We start from the raw sequence: 19,995 nt of genomic DNA on the forward strand, positions 1-19,995 counted from the left end.
TGGCCATTCTCAGTCATCCACAGAAAGTGTGCTTGCTGCATTGGACTGCACATAATAATGCAGCACCCATCTAGAGCTTTGCCTTGTAGATCTGTCCTTAGGTGTTCTCAGCCCAAAGAGGCATTGGTTCCTCTGCTGCCATATTACTTAAAAGAGGCCTCTCTGAACAGGTCCGAGTCCTACATTAGGAAATCCACCCAGAATGGTTCCTTTTAATTGATGTACTAACTTGCTTTCCCATTGGCGTCGACCCTTACTTTTAACCTCCAGGATCACAATCTTCACCCAAACCCGCCCACTTTATCCTCAGGTTCCAGACTCTCAAACTCTAGACCAACCACCAACTGAGCCCTAGCTCACTGACTTCCATCCAGAGCAACAATCGGCCCCTGATTAAACCACCAATCTCCCTCAACTCAACATGAATTGTAGGCCCCACAAGTGGTAAACAGCTGCAGATCCAGTCCAGCATATAATTTCTAATTTCTGGCCACCCTTTCTAGTGTTACAAGGTGGGGGCAAGGGTGCTGGGGGAGGACCCACAAGCAGGACACAAACGCGCCTTTCTAAGGTTCAATACAATAGCGTTTATTACTCGCCATGCAGAGAACCTGGAAATCAAGGAGGACAAAGAGGACAAAGAGGAACACGAACCTCAGACTAGGAGACTAGGGAATTAGATCGCCAGGGACCTTGGACTTAGAAACTGGGAACTTGGATCACCGCAGCCATGACTTAGACACTGGGAACATGGACCACCGTGGACCTTGGACTTGGACATTGGGAACTTGGATCGTCGTGGCCATGACTGGGACCCTGGCGACTGGGACCGCCACGGACCTTGGACCTGGAGAGTGGGAACTTGGATTGCCAGAACGTGGACACCAAGGATCACTGCAGCTGGAACGTGGACATCATGGATCGCTGCAGCTGGAACATGGACACCAAACAGAGGATAGGAACGTCAAGCCAGGACTCCGCCTTCAACTCAGGCACCGAGCCGGGACTCTTCTTCGAGGGATAGACACGGACACTGGGCATGAACATCGAGCCAGGACTCCAGGGTCCCGTCTCGCCACAAACTCCAGGATCCTGCCTCGCCATGAACTATCTCTGAACCCCAGAACCACCTTTGAATGCCACGGTCTCCCCATCTTGTTCAACCCTTTAGTTGTTCCTGTCCTGCCCCTAGTACTTCAGTGCCTGCGTCCTGCATTTGGGTCCAGTCTCCATGTCCCCTTGTGACATCTAGAGATTCTCCATACCTGCCTGTGGTGTCACATCTGGTTGCCAACTCTGTGTTTTCCACCATAGCTTTAATTCCTTGCTCAGTGTATGACTAATTAAGTAGTGCTCAACACTTCAGCCCTTATTGCTACTAAATTCCCAAGAAACCATGATCAAACCCCGTTCGCAGTGTCATGTGCTGTAATGGTCTATGTTCTATTGATAGAGACAGATACATTAGAGACATTTAAGAGAGTCTTAGATAGGCAAAGGGATGATAGAAAAATGGAGGGCTATGTGGCAGTGAAGGGTTAGATTCGTCTTAAAGTAGGTTAAAATGTTGGCATAATATTGTGGGCTGAGTCACCTATGCTGTGCTGTAATGTTCTATGTTCTTACAATGGTTGTTTCTGTACTGTGGCACAATAGGTTAATGTGCCTCTGTCGTGAATAACTTGGTTACAGATCATTGTTCCGATGAAGAATCATTGACCTGAAATGTACATTCTGTTTTTTTTCTCTTCACAAATGCTGCCTGAACTGCTGAGTATCCCTAGTACTAATTGTTTTTACTTATTAAGTAAGATTAGATTAAAATAATGCAAGGGTTTAGGAAAATAACAATGTATTTTGTACCTGATTTCCAAAAGATGCTGCTTCAGGATTTATCAACCATTTAATCCAATGTTCTCAAGAGGTTCAAATATTGCCATTTTAAAATAGAAAATGTGTAAACTCTTCTATTCAAAACAAGTTAAAGGAGATTAATAAGGAATTTACATTACTGATTAGTGTATTGTCAGTTGTGAGAAGTTACCAGAATCCATTGTTGGGGACAGAAGTTTCCAATTCTGCGTGAGCATTGGCTACAAATCACACATTGCAATGTACCTGCAGATTCTGTTCCAAATAAACCTGGATTTGGCACTGGCAACTAAAGCCACATTTCTCTCCTAGGTAATAAAACATTTGGTCAGAAATGGGATAATCAAGAAAGGGAAATGGGGGTGTGAAGGGTGAATTGTCTCGTAGAAGCCTAGTTATTTGTTAGGGTAACAATGTGGCGGGATCTAGACTGGTAATTCTCTGGATTTACAGAAAGCATTTGACAAGATTCCACACCAGAGGCCATGGAATTGGAGACAACCTACCAGTTTGAAAGTGGAGTTGTTAGGGGTGTAGAAGACTTGGGGACAGCTGTCCCAGCCACATTCTAGCCTGCCCTTTCGTAACTGTACAACCAGTCTCATTTCTTCCACGGGGCCTACATACCTGGCTTCATTCCCACTGTGTTCCAGTCACATTCTGGGCTTTGTTCACAGCCATGCCCCATCCACACATACCTCACCCTGCTCTATGTTCCTATGGTCCCCTGGTTGCCTAGCAGCAGCCATCTTGAATTGGGTTCAAGAACAGAAAAATATGCATTTGCACAGGACAACAGCCCACAGCTATCTGGCTATGGTTATTGCGAGCACAAGATTTTTAACTAGGCACCACAGAACTTCTACTTGCCCATGTATAATGGCATTTCTCTTTTGTTCTATTTATTTAATTTTGCAACATAGTAAGTGTTTATGTCTTACATTGTTGCCACAAAACAAACAAATTTCAAGACATAGGTCAATGATAACAAATTTGATTCTGATTCTGATGATAGTTTTATGAATATTTGGCAAAATTGATTTAGGTTTTTGTGGTGTGCAATAAACATTACGAGTCTAAAAATATGGGACAGTTTGTCATTTTAGTCAGGGCACCAATGTTAGGAATTAAGTACATACAGATCCATCCTGTTAGAAAAGAGGAGGTATACTAACCTTACTTTGTTGTATTTAATTTAACTACTGGCCCTAACATTGGAAATAACCAGTCACACATTTCAATCTAAGAGTGAATTTCTTCACCCTACACAGCTAATCACTGCCACACAGCTCTTAACATTTAGTCACTTGTTCTATTTAATCTTCTTTTCAAAATTTATTTCAATTTGAATTTATTGTAGTTCCACTCCACACCTTCATATTGGAAAAGTAGTTCAACATTACAGTAGTTCAACATTAATAAAATGTTCAGAAAAGGACAGTCAGCAGATATCCCTGACCATGTGGTAGAATTTCGGACTTGGCAAATATTTAATTATATAAATTCATTGATCATTGATACGACCCGAACCAAATTCACTGAATGCTACACATGGGATTTGTATATTTTTGTACAGATTCAATTTATCTTCTGTTTTGTGTCTTGTCAGCACAGAACATTAAACTGTTTATGTTTGTAAGAGGTTGGAAGTTACTCATTAAAATGCTGCCCTCTGCTTTTTGCCCCACTTACCAAATCATTAATTAAACAAACTTTGGTTTCTCTTTGAACTCTTCAAAGATCATCAGTAAGAACACAAGTAATGGGAATAAGATTATTATGGACTCTTAACTCTATTGCTCCATTCAATAAGACCGATGGTTAATTCATAACCTCATCCATCACCCTGTCCTATTCATAATTCCCTTCACTTACTTGATGAAAAAGATTATAACAGTTTCAGGTTTTAATGGCAAAGAGCTGTAGGTGGAATAAAAATCTGGAATAAAAATAGAAAATAGAAAAATATTGGAAACACTGAGCAACATCTCTGTACTGCCCATTACACAGGGCAGGGTGGAATGTCCTCCATCTCTATCAGTGTTCAGGGCTTCATTCATCATGTCAGTAGCTTCCACTCGCTTTTCACTACTGTCACTCATGCAAGTTCCTGAGTGGAGACTCAGGGATACCGTCGCACTCAGATGCAGAAGGATTCTCCATTGCTGTTTCCATAATGGCTTTGTTTAACCAGTCAGATTTGTTAGTCCTGAGCTGAAGTTGAGGATCAGTGGACCACTTAGCCTGGCCTCTACCCTTTGACCCTTTTGGCATTGGTGGCCCTACCAAGAGCCGAAGCGTAAAGACCTGACTCCAGCCAGCATAGCTCTCCGGGTCACTGAGGCACGCAAGCCTCCAAACCACAACAAGGTTATGGTCCTCTTGGTGGTCAGCAGTATCTGTGGGGAGAGAAACACAGTTAACACTTCACGTCCTTAAACTCCTTTGTTAAATGTTAATTTTCCAAGGATATTGCTTGGCTAGGTGGCTATTTCCAGCACTTTCTATTTTTCTTTCAGGTTTTAGCATACCTTAAGATTGACCATCCAAACCTTATTAGATAGAGAATTCCATACAGCCCTCCAAGCAGAGAAATTTTATTCTTAAGTTTCCCAAGAAGTATCAGGAAACCTCCCACCAGGTTATAATCTGATTCTACTGCATCATTCAATGTGATTAATTCTTTAACAAATTTACATTTTTGCATTAATAATGAGAGAAGAGCGTTGTTAGAAAATTTTTCTTTTATGTTGCAAATCTGTGCTGATGGTATCCAATATACTTAAAAAAGGAAGATTTAAAGTACAGAATGGGAGAATAGTGATGGCAGTAGAAGTCAGAGCAGGGAGAGCAAAAAGGATACTGAACAGCAATTATTGCAACATGTATTCAGCTCAATAGTCCAAGATTATTGCAGATTTGGAAGAACAAACTGCAAAGGAAGGCTAAGGTTAGAAACTAGTCAAACCAGTTTCAGAAGCAGGTTTGACATACCATTGTTGAGAATGCATAGAATACAACTCTTGTGTTGCATTACCGAGGTCCGACTGGCACATTCTCGGCTGCAGGAGTACATGCTGAGGGACACACTCAAACTCGGTGCAGCCACCGCAAAGGCCCGGTGGGGAAGGACCACAGTCTAGGGTTCTTCTCCAGTGGGAATTGAGGGGTGGGGGGGTTGGGGGTATACCCCCGAATGTAAATATGAAAGAACAGGGTGCCACGTGGGTGGCGAAAAGTGTGAAAATGTAAAGACAGCAACGGAAACTGTTGTAAAGGATTGAAAGTCATTGTATGGTTTATTGTATATGACTTTATTTTTGAATAAAGTATATTTTGTTTAATAATTTAAAAAATTACTGAGGTCCCAACAAAAGGTGTTTTACCATATGCCAACAATGTTGACATACCATAGAACTTCACACCTATAAACACTGGCACTAAAAACTTGACCTATTAGATGGATCTGTATCTCTATTTGAAACCAAATCAGGAAGTTTTGTTTATTTGCTTTGGGAGAGAGAGCATCCAATCGGTGTAATTGTTTTGTCACACTAAATTTTGCAAAGATCCATTCAATGCATTTCGATCCCATTAAGCACACTGGGAAAAGGATTTTCAAAAAGATTCTGTCACTTCAGACTAACTGGAACATCACCATGTTAATCAATTACAATCACTGTTATTCTAAAATATGCTAATTTTATTTAGATTAGCCAGAAGTTTTAATTTTTTTAGAATACCATTAAAATATCATTAGAACTTCCTTCCAATAAAGAAGGCGTCAGGATGGTGGGAAAATAGCGTACCTTTGTGAAAATAAGAAACCTGACCTCAACCAAGCAGATTTCCAGAGTTCCAGGTGAGGCAGAGGAGATTTGTCCCCCCTTAGTCACCCCCTCCACCTAACAAGGCTAGCTTCCTGGGAGTAGCCAGCCCACCTCTTCAGCATGATCCTTCTTCCCTCTAGCCCCATCAGATTCACTGTGTTCTAATCCAAACCCATGGCTGCTCTTCAGCAAACCCCCATCCACAATCAGGGTCTAGTCCATAATCCAAGCTCACCATAAGATCCAGCCTAACCTCCACAACTGTGATCTGAGCCCATCCCATAATCTCTCTCAATCTAATAGATTACTGAATACTGTCCCAGGTGGCTCCCAGCTACAGACCTCTTCACAGGACCTCCTGCCAGTCAACTTTCAGTCTTCTGGGTTAGAAACAGAATGAATAACTCTGATATGGTCTCACTATTGAATCCAACAGGATTCTCAGCAGTTTGAGACTAATAGATTCCTTCCCTGAAGATCCAAAAGACTGCAGACACTGGAAATCTGAAATAAAAGCAGAAAATTCTAAAAGTACTCAGCAGGTCAAGCAGCATTTGTAGAAAAAAAAGTAAGTTAATGTTTCAGATCGAAGAACCTGACTCAGTTTTGACAAAGGGTCTCATGTGATTTTCTTTCCACAGAATCTGTGGAATTCAGTGCCACAGACAGCAATGGAGGCCAAGTCATTGGGTATATTTAATGTGAAAGCTGATAGGCTCTTCATTAGTAAGGGCATCAAGGGTTATGGGGAGAAAGCAGAAGAATGGGTTTGAGTGGAAAACTAAATAAGCCAGATACGGTGTCTGAGCAGCCTAATTCTGCTCCTATGCCTTATGGTCTTATGATCTGTCAAGTGTTTCAAACAGTTACTTCTTTCATTTCACAAATCTTCCCCGTCTTCCTGAAAATATTGAGACTGCAATATTAATAATTAGAAATAGTTGTGAACTGGGGTGGGTTCTTTACTTTGATAAAAACAGAGCAGAGTTTATTTCACGAACAGCCTGATTTTGCTGCCATTGGGGCATTACATGTTTCTGACTAATCAGTGCTGTAGAATCAATCAATAGGCATAAAGCTTTGGGGATAAACATTATAAATTGTATCACAGAACAGTCTTGTGCTCTTGGGAAGAGGGATGATGAAATATTACCTGTGTTAATACTCTCAACAGGAGCAATAGAAAGGAATCCTGCAGGCAATTTTCCTGTGTTCCAGAGAGCCCACATGAGCCCAACCCTGAATCCTATGAGACCATTCTGCCCGACGCCATTCAGGCATGAATGGTATAATGAGACATTTGTTGAGAAGCCGCTGCAGGTGATCGCTGGCTCTGGAAGCTCCAATCTGCCTCCAGTGCTGGCCAGCCTCATGTTCAGCACATCAGGCTGGCTCCAATTCCAACTCCAACATTAACGTTCAGGAGCTGCTCACCTCCATCTTGAGCAACCAAAATCACTTTGAGGAATTGGTCAGAGTTTTCAGATAAAAACATTCAGTTTGGCCACAGGACATTCTCACTTTTTGGTTTACATATTATTCTCCAGCAATGATACAAACAACTCAATGTGCTTATTGGCATGGGTTTAAATTGGTTTGCATTTACTAAAAGACACAACATTCTTTACACCAGTATTGCCACATCACGTAGTGAATTATTGAGATAAATTAATATTTCTTTTGGTGACTCACACATTGCATTAGGCAGGACATTGAGAAATCAGTTAGTCTCCAATGCCCCAGGTGCGACAAAGGGTAAAACCAGCCCCACAACCAGCTTAACTGAGAGATGCTGAACTTAAATCTACCTGAAGCATGCCAGTTTGAAAGAGAGGTGACCCTGGGGTTTCAATGCAATGTTCTTGATGGAAGCTACAAGGTAAAACAATATCAAATTGCCGAACGAAGAGTAACAACTATGGAGAAAGTGCAGTGCAGGTAAACTATAAGGTACAAGATCAAAATGAGCTAGATTGTGAGGTCAAGAGTCCAACATGTTGTACTGGGAACCACTTAATAGTCTTATAGCAGTGTGGTAGAAGCTGTCCTTGAGCCTGGTGGCACATGGTTTCAGGCTTTTGTATCTCCTGCCCGATGGGAGGGGAGAAGCGAGAATGTCTGGGTTGGGCAAGGATCTTTGATTATGCTGGCTGCTTTACTGAGGCAGCAAGAAGAGTAGACATAGAGGGGAGGCTGGTTTCTGTGATGTGCTGGGCTATGTACACAACTCTCTGCAGACATGCAGAGCACTTCTCAGGCCAAGATGTTATGTGACCAGGTAGGATGCTTCAAATTGCACTGTCCCTTTAGCAACAACAACATCAGTTCATAAATCAACAAAAGTTTTGGTTAAATTATCTGAAAAACTTTTGGATATATTTATACATTTGTTCTGAATGTTAAACCATATAATGTTAAGGCTTATATTTCTGAAACTTACTGCTTCCGAACCAGGTTTAATATTATCAGCTATGTCGTGAAATTTGTGGCTTTCTGGCAGCAGTACAATGCAACACATAATAATAGGAAAAAAGTTAACTACAGTGTATATATATATATATATATATATATAATAGTTAAATTAAATAAGTAGTCCAAAAATAGAAATAAAGAAGTAGTGAGGCACTGTTCACGGGTTCAATGTCCATTTAGGAATCGGATGGCAGAGGGGAAGAAGCAGCTCCTGAATCATTGAGTGTGTGTCTTCAGGTTTCTGTATCTCCTACCTAATGTAACAGTGAGAATAAGGCAACAAGGCATGTCCTGGATGATTGTGGTCCTTAATGATGGATGCCACCTTTTTGAGGTATCAATCCTTGAAAATGTCCTAGATACTACGAAGAATTCCCAAACAATAGGACAAAATTGTATTGCAGGATTATTTGTGGTTACTACTTCCACTTCTCGTATGAGCCTTTAAATTATTTGTTCACTGTTTTAATACTAGATTCTACAAAACTTTCTACCAGCTCAGGCAGGTTTACTATATTGTGAAATTTTAATGCAGTCATTATTCAAAAATAACAATGATGAAGGGTCTCGGCCCACAACGTCGACTGTTTATGTCTCTCATGTTTATAATAGGTTATAGACGACTGCTCATTTTGTACCTGTCTCCCCAATGTAACTCTGCACATCATAATTCTATTGATTTATTAAATAATTACAAGGGGATTAACTCATTATTATAGTGGTGTCTGATATGATGTTTCATGTTTATTTAAACATTATGTTATAAATATACCAGTATGATTCAAAAAGGATATACTAAAGGTGGTTTGATCTTTTCCTTTTCATGAATGAGAAGCATTCAAAAAAACCTCCACAAGTTATCACCTGTTCTTTGGGGTTTCCACCTCTAAATTTTAATGTAAATCTTTTGGCATCTTGGCTATCTTTGATGAAAATAGTAAATGCCAAACTTCAAAAAGTTTAACTCAATAAAATTCTTTCACATTCTCATTCCTAACTGATTTTCACCAGGAATACAGTTCATTCTAAGAAATGGTGTATATTAGATAATTTACATTATTTCAGATTGCAGTTAGCCTTCATTTATGTGCGATTGCTAAGTGGAAAAGATGATCACATAAAAAGAAGCATTACTTTTCTGTAGCCATATTCTCCTCAGAACAGGAGAGCTGAGACACCTGACACACTTCCTTTCTGAGGTGGCCTTCCATTACATTTTAACCTGATATTGGCTTTGGCAATCTTCATCTGGTGAAAAACTGTTTTTCTTAAGAGCTCTGTCCATCAGTTCCTTAGGTAATTTCTCACCTCTCCTAGTCATTATTAGAAATTAATTGTTACATATGCACAGAAGTCCATTATATTGAATCTGGGTTCTGATCTGACCTGATTCAGGATAACTACAACTGAAGTCTGATGGCTTCATTCTGTCTTCTGCAATATAACTATAATTATAACTTCATAAACACAAGAGATTCTGCAAATGCTGGATATCCAGAGCAACACATAAAATACACTGGAGGAGCTCAGCACGTCAAGCAGCATCTATAGAAACAAATAAACAGTCGACATTTCAGACTGACACCCTTCATCAGGACAAGATGAAAGATCTCAGCCTGAAATGTTGACTGCTTATTCACTTCCATAGATGCTGCCCGACTTCAAGTCAAGTCAAGTCAAGTCACTTTTATTGTCATTTCAACCATAACTGTTGGTACAGTGCATAGTAAAAATGAGGCGTTTTTCAAGACCATGGTGTTACATGACACAGTACAAAAATTAGACTGAACTACGTAAAAAAAGCAACACAGAGAAAGCTACACTAGGCTACAGACCTACACAGGACTGCATAAAGCACACAAAAACAGTGCAGGCATTGCAATAAATAATAAACAGGACAATAGGGCAAGGTGTCAGTCCAGGCTTCGGGTATTGAGGAGTCTGATAGCTTGGGGGAAGAAACTGTTACATAGTCTGGCCATGAGAGCCCGAATGCTTCGGAGCCTTTTCCCAGACGGCAGGAGGGAGAAGAGATTGTATGAGGGGTGCATGGGGTCCTTCATAATGCTGTTTCCTTTGCCAAGTTCCTCAGCATTTTGTGTGTGATTATAACTTCATCCACTTATTTAATTCTAGAGAAAGATTAAAGAAAAAATTTAAGATAATCAATCAAAATTCTATCCAGTCAGTTGATTTCTTACATAAATGTGTTACTTAAAACCCATTGACATTTCACTGATTAAGTACAATGAACTATTTTCTCATGTTCAGCTCTTCTTATCACGTCCAGATTGTTTATTTGAAAATCATGGACTTCAGTACATGAAGTTAATGTGTGACTTGCAAAAAACGTGCAGGTCATAATAGCACTGAGGGAAGGATCTATACGAACCTGCTAGACTTCACATATTCATTTCTCACGGTAAACTGAATCTAACATTGGCAAAGACCTTTACAGAAACTTTTCCAGTGTTTGTAAACATACAACTAGTGCCACATACACCAATCATACATTCTGTTCAGCGGCACAATCCCTTCCCTCAAATGAACAACCCCTCTAATGCTATCATTATCCTTTTAGAGTCGCCTTACCAAACACACATAGAGGCAGTTCACCAATCTTTATTCTATCCTGCCTACTCTCGTTTTCAGGATCTTTGTTAACCACAATCGTACTTATAGAACATAGAACATCACAGCACAGTACACGCCCTTTGATCCACAATGTCTTGCTGACTATTTAACAAACTCTTCCCTCCTACATAACCCTCCATTTTTCTGTCATCCACGTGCCTATAGTTTGCAGGATTATTCCAATTTCTCTTCTTGAACAAAGGAACATCAATTATTTGCCAGTGCTCTAGCAACCTCACCTTTGGCTAGAGAGGACACAGAGATCTTGGTCAAGGCCCCAGCAATCTCTTCTCAGATTATGAGTGCCATAGATAGACAACCAGCATCTTCCTCTCAGCTTCGAAGTTCCTTATACCAGACAGTATGCATTTAAGGTGAGGTGGGGTAAGTTCAAAGGAGATGTGTGGGGCAAGTAGTGTGTGGGACACAGTGGTGAGTACCTAGAAAGAGCTGCCTGGTGTGGTAGAGGAGGCAAATCTGATAGTGGTGCTTCAAAGGCTGTTAGATAGACACATGAATGTGTAGAGAATGGGGGATATGGACATCGTGTCGACAAAAAGGACTAATTTAGTTTAATTAGATTGGCACAACATGGTGGGCCAAGGGGCCTGTTCCTGTGACAACATTCAACTAAAGTCTGATATTCTGACTTTAATTGAGAAAGGTAGGAAGTTACCATTGAGTAACAATGGTAGGTATCTGTATGTCTGCTGTTGAAGCGTTTTCTTTGCCTGTCCCTCCATCTCCCTTTATGATAACATTGGGGTCTTTCTCTTGCATCCACACTTGTTTATATCAACACTTCTTTATAACACATCATTCCTTTCCATCTCTCTCACCTCTCCTGTTAAAGAGCTGCTGCTTTATTTATTCATTTCTGGACTGTGGACATTTACTGCATCTCTAACTGCTAAGCCATTAGTGAGCTATTTTCTTAACCAGTCCCAATGAAGGGTCTCAGCCTGATATGTTGACTGTTTAATCCTCTCCATAGATGCCGCCTGACCTGCCGAGTTCCTCCAGCATTTTGAGTGCTGCTCTGGACTAACATCTCTTGTGTCTCTTAACCATTGCTGTCCTCGTGTTTATTGTACCATTAGATTGGGAACTTTAGGATTGAGACCCATTAGATTCAGGTTTATTATCATTACTTTGTGAAATTTGTTGTTTTGTGGCAGCAGTACAGTGGGAACATAAAAATCACTACAAGTATAAGCTAATAAATAAATAAACAAACAAATTGATAGATAAATAGATAGTAAGTACAAAAGAGGAATAGCAAGGTAGTGTCCATAAGCTCATGGTCGATTCAGAAATCTGATGGCAGAGGGGAAGAAGCTATTCCTAAAGCATTGACTTCATGTCTTCAGGCTCCTGTTTGATGGTAGTAATAAGAGGCTATGTCCTGGATAATGAGGGACCTTGATGATGAATACAGCCTTCTTGAGTCGCCACCTTTTGAAGATGAAGAATCCATTTTATAAGAACAACAATGGTTCTCCATTTCAGGATAATGTATTTCGAAATTCTATTCATTTCGATTTGATCAGGTCTCCTTCGGAAGACCAACACAATTGGTTTCAGTGTTACTCTGCAGTTCATACTGTATGTAGCTCAGGAATCTCTTGCAAGTTAGAAGGGAACTTCCTTTTGCCCTTATTGGTTAAGCTTGGATTCTATAAGGTTCATATCTGAGTCATAGTCCCAGGTAACAAGGTGGCTAAATCTGTCTGTCTAGTTCATTAACAGAACATAGGCCTGATTTTTCAGATGTCTAACATAGATTCAGCTCTATACCCAGACCACCAAGCTATTTGCTTTAGCCACATTCAAAATGCACTCTCAGATTCCTGTTCAACTCAGTACTGAGCTTTGAATACCACATCCTAAACCTCACCAACACCTCATACTTCTACTGATGCCTTATTTTGTGTCTATTTCCACATCTCCTGTCTACATCTGCTGAAACACCTGTCATCTGTCATAAATATGTAGCTCTTCCAAATGCCCTTCTGATATTTTCACAAACCCCCACCCTTTCAAAATGCCTTCATCCACATCCTGTTCCCTTCACCATTATCTCCATTGTCTTCAATGCTTTCTATTCGTAATACTCAACTTCTCTTACACATCGGTCATGGCTTTGCTCTATCCAATCCCTGCACAATGTTAAACTCAAGAAATTTTGCAGATGTAGGAAATCCAGAGCAGCACACATTAAAATGCTGGAGAAACTCAGCAAGTTAGGTAGCATCAATGGAGAGGCATTGACAGTCGTTTCAGCCCAAGAGCCTTCATCAGGACTGATCGTTTTAACCCTTCTATGACTGTATGGCCCATTCTTTCTTCTCTATTATGTATGGCTCAATGTGTTTTCCCAGTTAAAATTGCTGCAAGGCAATGTGTTATTAACAATTCACCACCGTTACAATTGTAAAATGCAACCCCCACCTGGCAGCTCATTCCAGATTCTCATTCCATACTTTAAAAAGAATATTAGCCAGGACACTGGGGATAACCCCTCACACATTGAAAAAGTTTTTTTTTACTTTTTCAGTTAATTTTTTTTCTTCTCCGTGAAGTTTTAGACTTGACCAGAAGGATTTTTTCTTTTTTTAAATTGTATCCTCAAAATGGACTGCCCAGTCCTTTTTTTTCTTGTTTTAGGTTAGTTTAGTGGGGAGGGGGGGGGGGGGGTTCTCTCTCAATAATAGAAATTTTTCAGTCTTTTTTTCTATGAATTGTTAAGAGGAATTGTGGTTCTTTTTTTTCTTTATATTAGCTTAATACTATACTATATATGATTTTGACAGTGTATATTCCTTTCTTTGTTTGTACTATTATTGAAATATGTATTTGAGATAACTTCTCCTCTGACTTGTATTTATCCATATTCTTTTAAATCAATAAAAAAAAGATTGAAATAAAAAGAAAAAGTGCCAAGAGCTCTTTTACACTCCTAAATGTTAGGCACCTCCTGTATTTAATAAAGTAGCACTGTGTCTGTCCATGGTCTTCTGTGGGTGTAGCCCATCCACTTCAAGCTTCGGTATGTTGTGAATTCAGAGATATGTTTCTGCACACCACTGTTGTAAAGCGTGGTTATTTGAGTTACTGTCAGCTTGAACCAGTCTGGTTATTCTCCTCTGACCTCTCTCATTAAAAAGGCATTTTCACTCACTGGATGGTTTTTGTTTCTCATGCCATTCTCTGTTGACTCAAGACTGTCATGTGTCAAAATCCCAGGAGATCAGCAGTTTCTGAGATACTGAAACCACACAGAAATGGCGCCAGCAATCATTCCACAGTCAAGGTCACTTAGATCACATTTCTTCTCCATTCTGATCTTTGTTCTGAACAACAACTGAATCTCTTGACCATTTGTCCATGCTTTAATGCATTGAGTTGTGCTACATGATTGGCTGATTAGATATTTGCATTACCAAACAGATGTACCTAATAAAGTGGCCACTGAGTGTATATCAACCTGAGAGATCAGACTGGACTTCAATTTAGCATCTTATCTGCAAGGTATAATGATTGACCGTGTAATATTCTCTTTGACCAGAATTCACAAACTCAATGAACCATAATCGTGACGGCAATCCTAGACCAGTTGCACTCAGAACGCTGAAGGGTTCCAACTTTAACTGAAGGAAGTGCTTTGTCAAGGAGAAGTACCATTGGCAACACTTGCACTTGGCTTATTTCCAGGCCTCTGCCAAGACCAGTTACAACTGGCCATCAAATGGTATGTGGCAGCAGCCCAAGCTGTGTCTGCACGTCAATAATTCTTTCTTTCTGTTAAGCAGCCAACTCACTCTCTCTCTCTTTTGAGAGTGTGAATTCAAAACAAGCCAGATGTGGTGACAATTGTTAACCTGGTAACCTAGTCAGCCAAACCTTTATGCCTTGGGAACAAACATCATCTTAAATTTCATAGCAGCAACTGAGCAGTTTAAGCTCCACTATTTTTTTAAACCTTAAAATCATAGAAATTTAATGAAATAGAAGCCCATTTAAGATTCACAGAGTATTTTTGTTTGTCACATGTACATGGAAATGTACAGTGGTATGAGTCTTCCATGTCAATAACTGACACAGTCCAAGGATGTGTCCACAGTGTCACCACACTTCTGACACCAACATAGCAACCCTAACCCATGCGTCTTTTTGGAATGCGGGAGGAAACCGAAGCACTTGGAGGAAAACCATTTGGTCATGGTGAGGAGGTACAAACTCCTTCCAGACAGGAGCAGAAAATAAAGACCAGTCAGTGATCAAGAGTGCTGTAAGGCATTCTGCTAACTGCTATGCTACAGTGTCGCTCTTATTATCTGTAAGCATAACTATGTAACCTCAGTAGCTCACTAATATTCCTTAGGCAAATAAAGAGTTTGCCTTTACTCAGTCTTACTCTAACTTGTATGTGAATACAACACCTAGGTGCCCCTTGAATTGGCTTGGTGAGATGCCTAATCCCAGTGCAATTGGAGACAGGCTTTAAAGCAATTAAACCCACATAAATATGAATTTTAAAAAATATGAAAATTACTTTACAGAATATCAAATGTCAATGGCTTGTTCTCAGCTGTTCTCAGGATGAGGGCACTACCCCAAACTGAGTGGCATGTTACACCGTTTCTGAAGGCGGTTAGCATTCGGTCACATTGGTGTGGGTCAGCAGCGAGGCTGATGTTGGAAATGTGGGTGTGGAGTTGTTGCTGGGGTCTTTGCGCAGGAGGCTGGTGTTGGGAATGTGAAAAAGGCTGGCTTTGGGGGGATATGTGCTGGAGGGAGTTACTCTTGGGGATGTATAAGGTGTGTCGGCGTTGGAGAGCGTGTGGGGGTAGAGACTGGTGGGGGGTGCCATTGTGGAAAACTTCATGAGGGGTTGGTGAGATTGTCCGGTGAGTTGGAGCTGGAGGGTGTGCAGGGTATTGGTGATGGTGTGTACAGGAGGGAGTTGGACGTGTCTATGATGGGTTGGTGTTGGGGGAGGAGTGTGGCAATTGGTGTTGTCATCGTGCAGTACGTTGGTGTTGGGAGTATGTTTGGGTTTATGCACAGGAGCTTGTTGCTAAATGTGGTTATGAGGGGGAGGTGTATAAGAAGCTGGGGTTGTTCTCGTCTACGGTGATTGGTGTTAGAAATCATGTTTGGAGCCTTGTGTTTGGGCATTTCCCTGATGGCTGGTGCTGAGTTTGTTTGGGGCTCAGTTGTTGGGGTTAGACCTAGCGTTGGGCTTTTGTGGGGTTGGTATTCGGGTGGGCCTGGTGCTGGGGGTTTCTCTGAGGGATGAGTGTGCAGAGGGTGCATGGGGCTCAGGGGTACTTTGAGGTTGTACAGAGGGGCACTAGAGTTGTGGGTGTGCAGAGGCTAAGCTCGTCTGGAGAAATGTGGAGCGGGTCCTTTGGCCCATAATGTCTGGGTTGCACACACTTCCAAATTGAACTAATCTCTTCTGCCTTAACGTGATTTATATCACTCCATTCTCCCCAGATTCATGTGTCTATCTAAAAGCCTCGTAAATACCACTATCAATTCTGCTTCCAATATACCATATATTTATGAATTTCTGAGATACAAATTAAATATATTTCTATCTATTTGCTACTTAGGCTGCCAAAAAAATCAGAAAACTATTCCAGTGAGATATACTGAAATTTGGTACAGAGTCCAATGTTTATGGTGACTGGACAACAAGGCTGCTGATGAAGCCTGTTATTAATTTGTGGTCCTCGTGCAAATGTTATTCATTAACCCAGCCACATAGCACATTTTTATATTTGTGTTTTCTTGTGTTTCTTAAATGTTAATAGCAAGGTCAGTAAAAGGTTTCAAAATTGCTGCCATGCAGTCATCAATAAGTTAAACAAGACTACTTTTCCTTCTCTCAGTTCCCACAAACTTGGGTTGTTTTCTCTAGAGCACCAGAGACTGAGGGGGGACCTGATGATGGTTTATAAGATTATGTGAGGCATAGACAGAGTAGACAGACAGTATCTTTTTCCCTGGGTTGAAATATCAAATACCACTGAGCATGCACTTAAGGTACTACTTATTTATTGAGACACAATGAGGAATAGGCTCTTCCAGCCCTTCGAACCGCGTCACCCAGCGATCTCCCAGTCCAATCCAACCCTAATCACTGGACAATTTACGCAACCAATTAACCTGCCAACCGGTACGGTTTTGGACTGTGGGAGGAAACCGGAGCACCCGGAGGAAGCCCACGCGGTCACGGGGAGAACATGCGAAGTCCTTATGGGCAGTGGCAGGAAATGAACCCAATGCAAAGCATTGTGCTGACTGCTACATTACCTCCTTACATTCTCCTTACATTCTCAGTCATTGGTGAGAGGGGGCCATTTCTATGGAGATGCGAAGGGCGATATTTTTACTCCAGTCTTCATGGATCTCAAAAGATCTCTGCCTAGTATTAGAAAAGCAGTATAAAAGCACACAAGCATTATTTTGATCCATACATCCATTGCCAGGACAGTTATCTGCAGCATGCTAATGTGAAGTACTCAATAACCTCCTACCCAACACATGTCATTATCATTGTGACAAATACGAAGCTTGAAGATAATTATGAGCATATTATGAACTTCTACTTCCCAAGGATTGATTTTCATGTTTGGAAACTTGCTTGCACTTATATGAAAATAAATAAAGTTTTTTTATAGAGACATGCTAAACCAACAGCTTAAATGCTTTGTACTTTTCTTCCAAAATTCCATCAGTTTACCTCAAAGGGAGTGACTTTCAAGAGCAGAGTAAAACTGCATGATGATCTTCCTAAGCAAGGACAAATGTTCTTCCATTCATGTCAAAAACTGTAACTTCCCAAGAAACTGAATAGTATGCACTAGTATATTTTTTAATCACTTTCACATTGCTCGCAGCTGAGCCAGATCGCAAATACTCATTTGGTTGTGTTGTATTTGCACTAGTAAAATTACACTTGGCAAATACACAATAAATGCTTATAAATAAGTGGAAACATCAATTATATTCCACAATGCTGCTTAATTGCACTCATTTATGGAAGAATTCAGACCTCTGATTTGTCAAAATGAGTTTTAATTAAGAGTTAAATTGCTATCTAACGAATAAAAGTTCTCAATCAACCACCCTGATGTTATTAGTCCTTTGCTAAATGAAAAGCAAGGTATGTTGGAAATCTGAAATATCTGAAATGCTCTGATGCAGTATTGAAATGTTAATTAATTCCTATCCACAGATGCTGTCTGACCTCCTGGATATTTCCAGCTTTTTCTATTTTTATTATCAATATTTCCTCTTTCACATTCCTTGATCAATTGAGCTGGGAGATTATTTGTTCCAAAACTCTGTGGTATGAAGGGTTGATACACCAAAACATTTGTCTCCCACTGGGTCTGAATAAGAATTCAAACATATTCCCAATACATTTTTTTCACAATCCCCTCAATTAGAAACATAATGTCTATGAACAAAGATTAGTTTTGAAAAATAAAATTATTTCAGCTCAGAAAAATGATAGGAAATAAGATACTGGAGTCATCATTGAGTGAGATTCATCTGGGTCTGTCTGCAGATACAGTACACCCACATATGTGGTTAAGGTGAGCAGAGACATAACACAACCAGACCCCGAGCACCTCACAAGTGGTGCTGCAAACTTTACAAGTTTTCTCGTGACCAGGTTAACTTAGCAAATGTACAACAAGAAATGACTGAGAAAATTAGCTGTGGACAAAAATTAAGAGATTCTTAAGGTCAGAGTTTATTGTCATATGCATTCACAAGACAACATAAATTATGCACATTTTTGTTGTCTTAATTAAATAGATTTAAGTTCAATTTTAGTTTATTAACTTTTAAATCTTAAAAAAGGTTTAAATGATTTGTCATTTAATTCAGATGGCAGCTTAGACAGCCAGTGAAGCTGTTGGCGAATATGAGCTCCTGTTGAGCTGCACAGCACTGCCTGAGGCCTCACGCTTGAGCCAGTGACTGGGCTCAAGAGGAAGACCAGTCCACAATGGAAGGAAGTGCATGGTCATGCCCACAGGCAACTGGTGACTTTGGGGCTGAAGAAAATTTGACCCCATAAAAATCCTTAAAATCTTAAGTATTCAAAAGTTGACACGTGTTTAGTTCTTGCGCTTTGTTTCTGTATTTCAAATGGCCAGAACTTACTGCATTTCTTGAAGATTTCAATACTTCTTCCTCAGTAACTACCAACATAGTAGATCACTGTGAGAATTAAAGGCTTGATAGAGGCCTCCCAATAGTTGTGAGATGCAAACCTCAGCACTATAACACACAGCTCCAAAGAGTCTCTGTGGTTTACTGTGCATGCACTTCCTGCATGCTTACAGTATGATCACTGGATGATGTGTCATCTATTATACCATAGATTTGTTCACCAAGTCTGACTTGTCCAATTAATAGAAGTGAATGATTACACAGGAAATCCTGATACAATTGAAGCCCTTTACCATGTGATACCACATTTTACAGATTTCTGTGCTCCATATCAGTGCCTCATTTAAATTTTGCAATTGGAATTGACCTTGGTTTGTTTTTGTTAAATGTACCAAGATACAGTGAAAAAGCTTGGTCATGCAGATCAAACCATTACACAGTGCATTGAGTGGGAAAAACAATAACAGTGTAGAACAAGGTTCAAAAGCAACCGAGAAAGGGCAGTGCAGTCAAATGATAAAGAGCAAGTTCATAAGCAGGTAGGTTGAATTGTAGAAGGTCCTATTGTACAAAAGGTTTGTTGAATAGTCTTAAAACAGTGGGACAGAGCTGTCCTCCAGCCTGGTGGTACATTCTTTCAGGCTTTTGTATCTTCTGCCCAATGGGAGAGAGAAGAGAGAGTGTCTGGTTGATGGGTGTACTCAACATGATTTTCTTTAAAACTCACATGGCATGGGAATCTCAAAGTTTTCAACTCTAATTAGATCTTCCAGAATTCCTCAAGATGACTAGCAGGAATTTATCCTTGTTTTTTTGTGCATTATAGGCTGCCCTTGACCCTGTTGGTACATGCTTTCAGGTTTTTGTACCTTCTGCTCGATAGAAGTGGGAAGATGAAAGAACGTCCAGAGTGGGAGGGGTTTTTGATAATGCTGGCTGCTTTACTGGGGCAGCGAGTAGTATAGACAGTCCATGGAGGAGAGGCTGG

General features: G+C 40.4%; 1 long non-coding RNA gene across 2 annotated transcripts; it reads right to left on the bottom strand.

Annotated features, from left to right (window-relative positions):
- Window positions 1-1,833: 1,833 nt before the first annotated feature.
- On the bottom strand, window positions 1,834-19,174 carry LOC132384894 (uncharacterized). 2 transcript variants are annotated; one of them, XR_009509031.1, is made up of 4 exons: window positions 18,999-19,174; window positions 17,133-17,244; window positions 6,045-6,206; window positions 1,834-4,271 (listed from the first exon to the last, which is right to left on the bottom strand). It is a non-coding gene; the product is annotated as an uncharacterized LOC132384894 (long non-coding RNA). The 2 variants fall into 2 exon arrangements; XR_009509030.1 differs by lacking the exon at window positions 6,045-6,206.
- Window positions 19,175-19,995: the final 821 nt, after the last annotated feature.

Source organism: Hypanus sabinus, chromosome X1 (genome assembly GCF_030144855.1).
Source record: "Hypanus sabinus isolate sHypSab1 chromosome X1, sHypSab1.hap1, whole genome shotgun sequence".
Classification (NCBI taxonomy): Eukaryota; Metazoa; Chordata; class Chondrichthyes; order Myliobatiformes; family Dasyatidae; genus Hypanus; species Hypanus sabinus.